The 11,777-nt window shown below is 29.5% G+C and overlaps 1 long non-coding RNA gene across 1 annotated transcript in view; it reads right to left on the bottom strand.

Annotated features, from left to right (window-relative positions):
• Positions 1 to 10,624: 10,624 nt before the first annotated feature.
• LOC142321665 (uncharacterized) overlaps positions 10,625 to 11,777 on the bottom strand; it is a 53,003-nt gene continuing 51,850 nt past the window's right edge. Inside the window, exon 4 of the long non-coding RNA XR_012755699.1 lies at positions 10,625 to 10,943. This is a non-coding gene — a long non-coding RNA (uncharacterized LOC142321665). The remainder of the gene's footprint in view (positions 10,944 to 11,777) is intronic.

The raw sequence follows: 11,777 nt of genomic DNA, 5'->3' as shown, positions 1-11,777 counted from the left end.
TTTATTTAATAAATCTTTAAAAAGTCCATACTGTTATTATTCTGCGATATAATATTTCACTCTATCGCACTTTATTCAAATTTGTGAAATGAACGAACTCTATTCGTGAATTTTGCAATTAATAAGTCAATTCGTATGTCTAAAAAGTGTATAATAAAATTCTCTAAATAGCCACTGAAAAATGTAATATGGGAGTCCTTTTTTTATAGTATAGAGTATATATAAAAAAAAAAACAAATCGATCTACACGTACTTTTTTTTCTTTACTAGAGAATGCCCTTCTACTTACATACATAACAATGCTTTCTTCTAAATATTTTCTGTACAACTATAGAAGAATAATCGTTTTGAGGGAAATGAAAAAATAATTGCCACCGTCTTTGGATTATCTGGTATCTCTATAGCAATATCTTTTAGTCGCAAAGAAAATTGTTTAAATATAATAATTTTTCTTAAAGCTTTCACAGTATAAAAATTATTCATACAGTAAATAGTAAAGAAGATTCAATCAATACAGCTATGAGCAAAAAAAAAATTGTATAAATCACTGTTTGCTCTCTGAAGCACCATCGAAATGGCTGCTCTAAAGTGGTTTTATTCTTTTAAGAAATCGTTCCGTATGTTTTCAAATTCCAAAGTCCCAGACAGATCCAGTATTAAAGCCAAATTTCTTATACTGCTTTAAATTGGGATAAATAAACATTGCATAGTAATAAAAGAAAAACAAATATCATTTTTAAATCAAGTATATATATATATATATATATATATTACGTTATTAAAAATTGTAAGGTCAAGGCAATTATGGTACTTAAACCAGCATATATGTTTGTAATAGCATAATATTTGTTTTCTTTCCTTATAATAAAACAACATAAATTTTATAAATCCATTCAAACATATAAGCTCTTTCATTATATAATTTCTAATAACATTTTAACGGCTAGAATTTACATAACATTTTAAAAATATTTTTTAAGTTATAAAATTACAGATGTTATTTGGAAATGAAATATTGTATATAATGATAGCTGCTGCTTTATGTATAAATATAGCAAATCTCATTTCTGTTTAACGTTCAGAACCACCGTAAGGTATTACTTCAGAGGATGAATGAAGATGATATGTATTAATGTAAATAAAATGTAGTCTTGTACAGTCTCAGATCGACCGTTCCTGAGATATGTAGTTAATTGAAACCCAGCCACCAAAGAACACCGGTATCCACGATCTAGAATTCACTAGGATTTGAAGAGGTGAAATACTGCGAAAAATTTAACTTAAAGCATCATACGTATGTGAATTACGCAGATTATACGATCATTAAGTTTGCATAATAATTTATTATTCCCACCGCAAATAAAAGACATTGTAAATAAATACACTTCTGTAGCAGCAGTGAGTATTGTAGTCTAAAAATATTAGTAAAGAATAGGAGTTTTCTAAAATTATCAACGCTGTCATAAACCTTTTTGCCTATGCATGCATTGCTTTCATTATAATCATGCTAGTTCAGATACACAATAGAAGTAGTTATTAATTTAGAATTTTTCAAAACTTTGAATAAGGAAGGACAACGATTTTCTATGCTAGTCATACTTGATAATGTAGAGAATATGTTGCACATTAGTATGTAGAGAATATTAGTTTGTAGCAAACGATTAATAACTTTACTCGATCAAAAAATAAAATATTTATTAATAACGTAAGTTACTGGTTATGTGCCTTGCTATAAAATATATTTAGGTCAGCACATTATTACTGAAAATAAATAGATAGGTGTATAAAATAGGTTTATTAGCTGTTATTAATTTACGACACGTATATCGAATTAATCAGGTTATGAGTAATGATTTTCATAAAATTGTTAATGATAATTTATTATAAAAGTACCGAGTTACAATTATTTTATTATGGCTTTATTAAATGACGGTAATTTAATCTTTCTTTATAGATCATTTACCCACTCTGACAGCTCCTCTATAAACAATTTGACAAAATTCATAACCATAAAACGAATATTAACGATAAAAATCGTCTACAGAAGAGCAAACAATCAACGAATAATATTATCATTAAAAAGAAGCTTTTGCCGATTTGATTTTTCATGTCTAATGGTTTGACTGATTCGGTGTATGACACCTTTTTAAAAAAAAAAATAACGTGGTATCATTGTAACGGCCGATCCCGTATTGACCTACGAAACCGCAAAATTTTAATCATACATTATGCCACAATTCATTTAACTTATGTATATCACTCGTTCAAAAAAAAAAACTTTGTGTGTAAGTGAAAACCTATTTCATAAAGGGAAGGTACTAATAACAGTATGAGGATAGTTATCGATAAAGAGCAACACTTTTAGTAAGAATTAAATAGCTGACTTCATTACACAGCGTGTAAAAAAAAAAAATAAAAAAATAAGTTTTTTATGCTATTTAGTATCTCCTTACTTTGACGTAGTTATGAATCGCTAATAAAATGAAAGTAACTCACAATTACGCCTTGTAAATGTTAAAATGAGTAGTACCTTACTTCATGCGGCGCATATTCAAACGATAGGCAAGTTTGTCCCATTTTTTAACTAGCATATCTGGATTGGAAGCGAAAGCTCCTTAAATCTTGTGCCGCAAATCGGGTAAAACCAGTAGATAACGGAGGCACAAACACAAGATCCTTTATAAAACTCCAAAGGGAAAAAATCACATCGGGTCAGATAGGTTTAGTTTCAAGGGCATCACAAACACTCTCTTTATCAAACTTATGCCTACCGACCCGGTAGTCGGGAAAAACGTCATTCAATCGTTCCTGAATAATTATACCAATGAAGAGGTGCAAAAACTTGTTGCCAAATAAAATTCTCTGGTCTAACTTGCAGTTGAGAAAAGAATCATGAACATCCAAATAAGCAAGTCCTATTACGCATGCTTCGGCAAAAAAGGACGGCCCGTAAACTAATAGTCGGGATATCGCACAGAAAATATTTAATTTTGGGAAGTCCCTTTCGCATTTTAAGAATTCATAGGGATTTCTGACTCTTAGATAAAGAGATAATGTGTGTTAATTTTTGCACTAAGATGAAATTTTGATTCAACACGACACGATCAAGAAAATCGTCATCTTTATGCTCCAACATTTCGATTCCAAAGTCGGTACGCACAGCGTAGTCGGCGGAAAACCTTTTAACAGCTGTAAGCAATGTGAACGCATATGTAAGTGTTTCCTTAAAATAATCCACACTGTTATCACTGGAATTGCTAGATCGCAACCGACCTTCCTAACATATTTTTCAGGACTGTACAGGACTCCTTGACACTTTCTTCAGTCGCTCTTGGTGGTCCCATACTCTTCCCTTTACACGTACATCTGATCGTTTCAACGTTTCAAACTTTTTATGCCATGAAAGAATTTTATTGCGACTTGAAGGATCACAATTACATTTTCTACCGAACATACGCTGAACCAAACTACAAATTCACATTTAGCAAATTGCAAAACACAACAGGTATTCGATTCGGTTGTCGCCATCATTGCTAGTAGCACTGTCAAGCGGAAAGATAGGGAATCAATTTACGGCCATGCATGCAACTAAAACTGTTCATTTTGCTTTTTAATTCTCTACTTACAGCAACACAATATATTTCATTCAAGAGATATTATAACAAATTAAAACCACGATATTCGTTAGTGTTCACCCTGTACTTAAAATGGAACGGGATGTGCAATTTATTCACCAAACTACGATTTACGATAAATTCAATCCTTATCTGCATGTTTTATTATCGTAGAAAAAAATAAATCCATTAAGATTGAAAATGAGTTTCGTAAATTATTTATTGATAATAAAATATTAATTTACATAAAATATATTGAACTACGCATTAAAAATATCTTATAAAAACCCATCAGTTACTTTAAGTACAAATTTGTTTAATTATAATTGATTACTATAAAATTTTATTGTCTTTCGAATATTATAAACTTAACAACATAAAAGTTAATAAAAAAAATCTATTTAAATTTGAAATACAACAACAAAAGAGACAAACAGAAAGCGCATAAGTATTTTGACGGTGTAGAAAGACATAAAGAAAGTATTTCATATTTCTTTAAATTTGAAGCTGTAAGAAGCCCTAATAGAACTGTACGTAACAAATGAAGGTAAGAAAGATTTTTTAATCGGAAAATTGTATATAAGTGATCTACAAGAAAAATAAAAATTGGATGCGAACAGCTCAAAAAACACAAGCCTAATCAAAATGGAAACTATTAAACATATTAATACAAAAGATAAGTTAATCAACGATAAATAAATAATATTGTGTATGTATTTACATCCAAACGTGCATTAAAAAAAGAAGCTAATTCTGTACAAGGATTCATAGGACTAGGTTTAAAATTATGCAAAAACTCAAGAACTACACTAAAATTCAGACGTGTAACTAATAGCTTTTAAAATTTGTATTTTATTTATTTCTATTTTACACCATTACCCCGTGTATCAACAATCCTGGTAGATGTTGATATAGTCCCAACCTCCGGGTCTTGCTTTAGAGGATGAAATGAATGAAATTTTTTTAGCGTGTGAAAATGCCAAGCCTGACCGGAATTCGAACCCGGGATCAGATGAAAGGCCGAAACGCTACCACTCTCGCCACGAAGGCCAACAATCCTGATAGTTTAAATTTGCACCGCAATCAAAGAGAATGTGACGAACATGTCAGTTACGTTTAAAATAAACATTGTGCGACATGGATTATTTGGATTTCCATTTACGTGTAACGTGTCGATTATATAGATGATGTTAGTTACATTATCGCTTGGTGACATAAGAATTCAAAACATAATAATACCAGTGTATTTAAAAATGAAACACGAAGGAGGTAAAGGCATTTGCCTTGAAGTGACGATTTCTAACGGCTATATAGTGTATCTTCAATGTATCACAAGCTTATTGTTGATACAATAAACTGAAATATTTTGCCATGAATATAAATTGTACTAAATACTAAATTGTTTTAATATAATCGTATTACCGATTTCATTATACTGAAGTTACGTAATGCCGATAACAAAAAAAATAAAATATATAAATACTAGATTCTTAAGAGAAATAAAAAGTATTAAACAATGCTCAAAAATTAAAATAGATATCGCGTTAGGTTTTTTTATTATTATTATAAATTGTTACAAAACGGAAAGAATCAACTTATATTTTTAATTAATTTTTTTATCTGATGCCTGTTTTAACAGCAATTATTAAACGTTTAAGTTTTATTTTCTTAAAATCTCATTTTAAATTATTAAATAATTAGTAAATAATTGCATTATGACACTGCACATTAGCAATAGAAAGGGCTTCGACTTGCTAATTTGGACATCGGTCAGTTGCGCTCGCCTGAAAAAGAATCCGGTCAATTACACCCCTCGTACGAAATTTTACCCGGTCAACTCCGTCCCTCGTAGGTATTTGTACCTTGCTATTCCCAAGAATTGATAATAAAATAAGTATAGATACATTAGTATGTATCTTCCTTTAATCAATTATGGTCTTAATATCCCAGTGAAAACCAAAACATATTTCACATTTATTAGTGATCATCAGCTGTAGATAGCCTTTAAAAGGTGCTGCAGTACACGTTTTGTCTAATCACTTACAATGGTTTTATCGATTTTCTATATTACATTTTTTTTTATGCTCTTTGCCTAGCCACTTAAGATAGTTTTGTCATTTTCTGTGCAACTTTTATTGTAATTTTTTTATCTACGTATTTTTTTTTTTTTTTGCTGCTGTTTGTCTAGTTACTTATAATAACTTTATCAATCTTTTATGTTACTTTATTTCATTAATAAAAATTGTATACAGCCTCTATATACTCTATTCGAGAACAGGTTTTAATGGTGAATTTATACATTTGTTCCCGAAGATTTATTTCCTTTTCTTCCATCCATACAATGGGATTTCTTCCATATTTTTACAATTTTCTTCCATTTCATTATAACTTCTTTGCTTCTTAATTTGATGTATGTATCATGCTGGAAATTTTTCAATACTTCAACCCAATTTGACAACTACTAACGACAACTAAATAAGGAATAAATCCCGAAAATTGTATAAATACAAGAAGCAGGTGGGATAGGGGTGCTGAACCGTTCTTTTTGTTAGTAGTAACGGGGGATGCAACTGACTGGTTTGAAAAAGGAAGTAGGTAGTGGCGGAGGAAATTGACCGAGTCCAGCTTCTGTTTAATGAAAGGAGAAACTCAGGTAAATGACCAACACTCAGGTTTCTAAGTTCTTTAATCACGAATTACCTAGTATCGTTATGAGACAATTTATACTGATTGACATGTGAGTCAATCATTTATAAATGGATCTCCCGATTTTAAACACATCAAAAAGTTACAATTGAAATACAGGATTTAACCATTAATGGTCTAATTTTAAAAAACACAAGTGAAATAGTCTAATGCCAAGCGTTTTATGACTCTGCCAACGTGATTATTTCTTGGTAAATTATTCTTAATAAGTAATAAAACATTTTCGTCATTCACATGGAGATGTACTTTTGTTTAGGAGACACAATATCAGTAAAAGTACACTCTTAACTTTTATTAGACTATAGTGTCATACGATGTGATGTATATTAATAACAACCTGCAGCTCTGTGTTGCATTATTTGGAAACGGGACAAGACCCAGATTAATCCAAATGGACATAATTCTTAGTCCAGGTCAGCGATCAAGATTATGGAAATTGTACAGTGAAAATATAGCCAGAAACTATTCGACAATAAGTTCTACTGAATTTTTTTCTAACATATTTGGGATTACACGAAAAGATTTTATTTGAAGATTGAAAATCCTATGTAAAATGTTAATCCGCTTTCATAAGTATCTATGCGGGTGCCAGAATACTCTACCACACCAGAGAGGTTGCGCCTGCCATCTGATGTGCTGTGCGTCAGCGTGGAGGTCCAGTCAAATGAACATATGATGTTCGACTGCCCCGCTGTCCGACGACTCCCCGTGTGGGAGTTCCTTGATGCGGTTGCATTGTTCAACCGGCATCAGTAGTTTATTAAGGGTAAAGACTCCTTCCGAGCTACTATAAAAGACTACCTTCGAGGAATGGTCGGCCATCGACCAATAGCTCCAAGCGGCTGGCTATAAATGGTGGACAGGCACTTGCTGGCATTCAACGACCCAGGCGTGGCAGCGAATTGCTGTCTTTTAGTAGTTAATTGAATTGTGGAATATACCATGTTTATACCGTTCATGCTAGTAGGTTAGTTCTAGGAGCTAGTTAGGAGTCTGATCGCATAAACTACTGCGAGGCACAGTAGCCGTCGTGGCACAGACATTCGGTCTTATGCTTTAGCGGAACCGAATGGGATGGTGGCGGGAGAATTGCCAGTAAACCAAATACCAGAGAGGTATGAAAAATTTTTTTAACTGAGGAAAGGACCCTCATATGTCTAAAAAATGACAGTGTAGAAATTATTAGTGATAAACACAAGTTTAAGAAATTTCTTTTTTGTTTTAATAGAGTTTATTTTTAAAATATTAAACGTAACTCCTTAGTTTTTAATAACTACTATAACTTTTCATACGACTGACTTAGTAAATTATTATACTCATATAACAAATGATGTATGATAATTTGAAGTAAAAAAGCCATTCTGCTGATCTCCGTGACAGAGTAATAGCGCCTTGGTCTTTTATCCGGAGGTCCAGAGTTCCAATTTGATCAGAAATAACATTTTTCAGACGCTAAAAAATTTTAATTTCATATTCCCACGTCCAAGCTTCGAGCTTATGTGGATAATTAAAAATAAAAGAAAAAAAATAAATTATAGGGAGGATTTTATTATAAACTTACAATCTGATACATAAAGTCGAAATGTTGTTTGTTTTTTTCTCGCATCACGCGAGAACCAACCAACCAATTGCTTTCAAATTTTCAGAATACATTCTTGTTATCCTAGAGAAGATTCTAAGCCGTAAACTGAGGCCCTAGCTCTCTTGGGAGTGAATTTATCAATTAAAAATATTCATTATAGCTAAGAAAGGTTAATTAAAATTAAATTTATGATTTTAAGTAACAGGTATTTAGAAAAATATTGAAATAGAATCAGAAGAGGATTTTAAGTAAAATAACGCCTGATAACCTAGCTTATTTTGTTAATTTAAGCTATTTACACCATAAGTAGCCAAAATGAAACACCAACAGAAAATATTGACAGAAATGTGGACTTAGTTGTTGGAGGAAATCTGTTATTTGATACGAAAAAATGTGGATATATTATACCCTATATAATAAAACTAAGTTTGTATGAGTACAAATAACACCATGAAGGCTGATAACTCTGTATGACTAAATTCCCCTTATTTCGGCGGGCTTGGCTTATTGATACGGTATAGTATAATTACCATTATGAAACATACAACGGGAAACCACTTGTTGTTATCCCTGAGAATGGATGTTTATAATTTTTGGGAGCAATTACTGAGTACTATCAGGTCACCTTTAACATAAGGTTTATCCCATGTACATAAAATACAGAGGTATGAGTAAATAAAATAGATACGTGGCATAAATAAAATTTAGAAAAACAGGAAATTCAGAATAATGATGAAACAAATGAATTTATGAATAGGCTGTAATATATATTGATTAAAAACTCTAAAAATACTAAACATAAATTATAATAAAAACTTATTATCATATAATGTATTTACAACTACATCTTATTATTAAATAATAATTATATTTCATTATAAATCATTTAATAACAACGAAAAAAGAGTATTTATAAATTGTTGGAGAATAAATGGTTCCGTCATGCAATGGAATTCTGTTGAAAGGAAGAGGAGAAGAATCGCACAGAAGAGAACAAGAAAATGTTGTTTGAAGGATATTGCTGAAAAATCGGGATACAGTATGATTAATGATACAGACTGAAAGAGAAAACATACGGGTTGATTACGGAAAATTTAATGATGATGCATACGAAATCTTAGTCGTATCAAGTTTTTTAGGATAAATTTAAGAAAAAAATATTTTTATGCTTTATTTTTAATTCGTGCTGAAATTAATATTACTGTACTCGTAAATTTTAATATTTAAGCTTTTACCACATAATTGTAATAAAGCTACAATGAACACACTGCAATTTGTTTCTTTTTTCTCTTTACTTTTTAATTTGATTTATTTCATTTTATTTTTATTTTTTTGTTTTATATATAAAAAATGCCAGAGTAACGCAGTTACTCTGGCATTTTATTCTGAATAAAGGTATTCGTTTTATTAAGATTATTTTTATTAGAATAATAAATTACTATACTAAATGAGAACTGTATTCGAAGAAAGTAGTCTGTGACTATATTTGAAGTTTTTTTACTTTTACTTATTGACATACTTTCTTTGAATTCTACAGTTTATCGGAAGAACTGAGTTAGTAAGGTAAACACCGACTGATTACTTTTACTCATTTCTCAGTTTGAACATCGTTAACATCTCATAACGACGATTAGTTGCGAAAAGTTTATGTTAATAATAATAATAATAATAATATGTGGTAAGAGAAATCGAATATATCTTAACTATTTCACCAGAATAATTTAAAAGAGTAAACAACTAAGAAATAAAAATAATGCTACTTTAAATTAGCGTTTTAAAAAAAAATCAAAGTGGCTAAACAAATTTTATGGAAATTTTCCAGATTTTAAAATGTCCATCATATTGATTATCAAAATTATATATAATTTATATATATATTTATATTATATATATATATTATATTTATATATATATATTTATTATAAATACTTATATATATTTATAATAAATACTGATTTTTAAATTAATTATTTATTACACAAATATTAATAAACAAACATGGAAACGCTCTAACGTTGAATAATTATTGGAAGAATCCTTATCTTAGAAAACGTTTTGCTACGTAAAAATAAATTTCAGAAAAGCACTACATAAATAGGGCTGCTTTCAAGATATCAAAAGGAATTTTAACTAAGTCATGATTTAACCATAAAATCGTTTTTATCAAATATTACCTTAATAATTTTAAAAATACTTAGCCTTTATTAGAGATGTTGATTCCTGTTCTACTTCATGATTTTTACCCGTTCTTGCAGCATTAGAAACTGTATTCGTATATTTTTTTTAAGTAAGAGAAAATAGTCTTTTCCAGAATTTTATTTTTATAAAAAAATAAATTGCTCCTACAGAAGAAAATGTAATATTTAGTCAGCAGTTCATGTTTTAATGCGATTTGACAGCCGCTATTATCTTGTTTATGTGTATCGATTTATACAGTATTCTTGCCAAGAAAATAATCTTTAAAAATCGAATGCGATTCTATTACTTTCACACACTTTATTAGAGGAAATGGAAATAAGTTGGTAAATTAAAAAAAGACTTCAAAACTTACAATTTGACAACAAAACTGGTAAGACGACGGTAAAATTTCAATTTCAATTAATACAAACTAATTATATATATTTTTTTTTTAAATTACTCTAAAATAACCTAAAACATTGTAATCTTAATAATTAATAGTAATTATTAATAATTAAATGAAGTTAATGTTACTTGCCTTACATAACTGATGTTAATGGCCTCGAAGATACTAGATTACAGTTCACTAGGTTAATACTGTTGAGTGATTAAACGTATTGTTTTGATTAACAACAAAAATAATTATAATTAGATAGCTCAGATTAAAATTATATTATTTCCATTCCAGAAGAACACGCAACTCGATATGATATCGAATTACAATTGTAATTATAACGAAAATTATCAATAAGTGAATACAGCAGCTCGGTTTTAAAAATCCGCCAGCTGACTGAATCAATGAATGAATTGCCAGCGACTGACTGAGTTAACTGAATAACATACAGCAGTAATCGAGTAATGCCCTTGAAAAATAAACAAGTAACCGTTAAAAATGATTCCTTAAAAAATGTATAATGTAGACATATATAAAAATACATATTTATGGATTCACACACTACATAACTCATAAGAGTTATGCATAATGGTAAAAATCTGCGTACTATGTGAATATATATGTACACTATGCTTTAACATTTTAAAATAAAAACAAACTGGTGCCACAACTTGCTAAGAAAAGTCACACAAATAAAAACCTTGAATTTTGAATATGTTTTAATACATCAAAACGAATCCTTTTAATAAAAAATTATATTTTTTATATAATATAGGAATTATCATTAACTGTTTGTAATCAATTGTGTAAAATCAAAATACTATTAAAATAAATAATACTACACTATATATAATTATATAGCTTTTATATTATAATTCGGTCGATACATAATAATGTAATACACAGATCACGTCAGAATTGGGTAGGTTTATTACTCCACGGATAAAAAGAGGAACTGGATCAGCACTTTCCTGGATTGAATAAGGGAAACTATGGTATTTCCTCGACCAGTCCAGCAACATAAAACCAATAATTAATAATAAAATTAAAAATGGATATGATTAAAATCCATATTAATTATTTCAAATAAAAATATAAAATAATTTTAAAGTAAATAATTAGAGAGTATACATATTTTTTTTTTTTAAATCTGATGTGGACCAACATGACTTCTCTGTACGCCTGTTAAATTACATATACACATTTTTACTTCCTTGAACGAATTAAAGTAAATATTATAATCGTGAAGTCTTCAGATTTCACCTCCTTTTTTCTTTTTTTTAAACTTTTTTTACTTCCTTGT

This window comes from Lycorma delicatula, chromosome 3, assembly GCF_047948215.1.
Source record: "Lycorma delicatula isolate Av1 chromosome 3, ASM4794821v1, whole genome shotgun sequence".
In the NCBI taxonomy this organism is placed as follows: domain Eukaryota; kingdom Metazoa; phylum Arthropoda; class Insecta; order Hemiptera; family Fulgoridae; genus Lycorma; species Lycorma delicatula.
The sequence above is the reverse complement of the archived record's forward strand: the minus strand, read 5'-3'. Positions and strand labels throughout refer to the sequence as shown.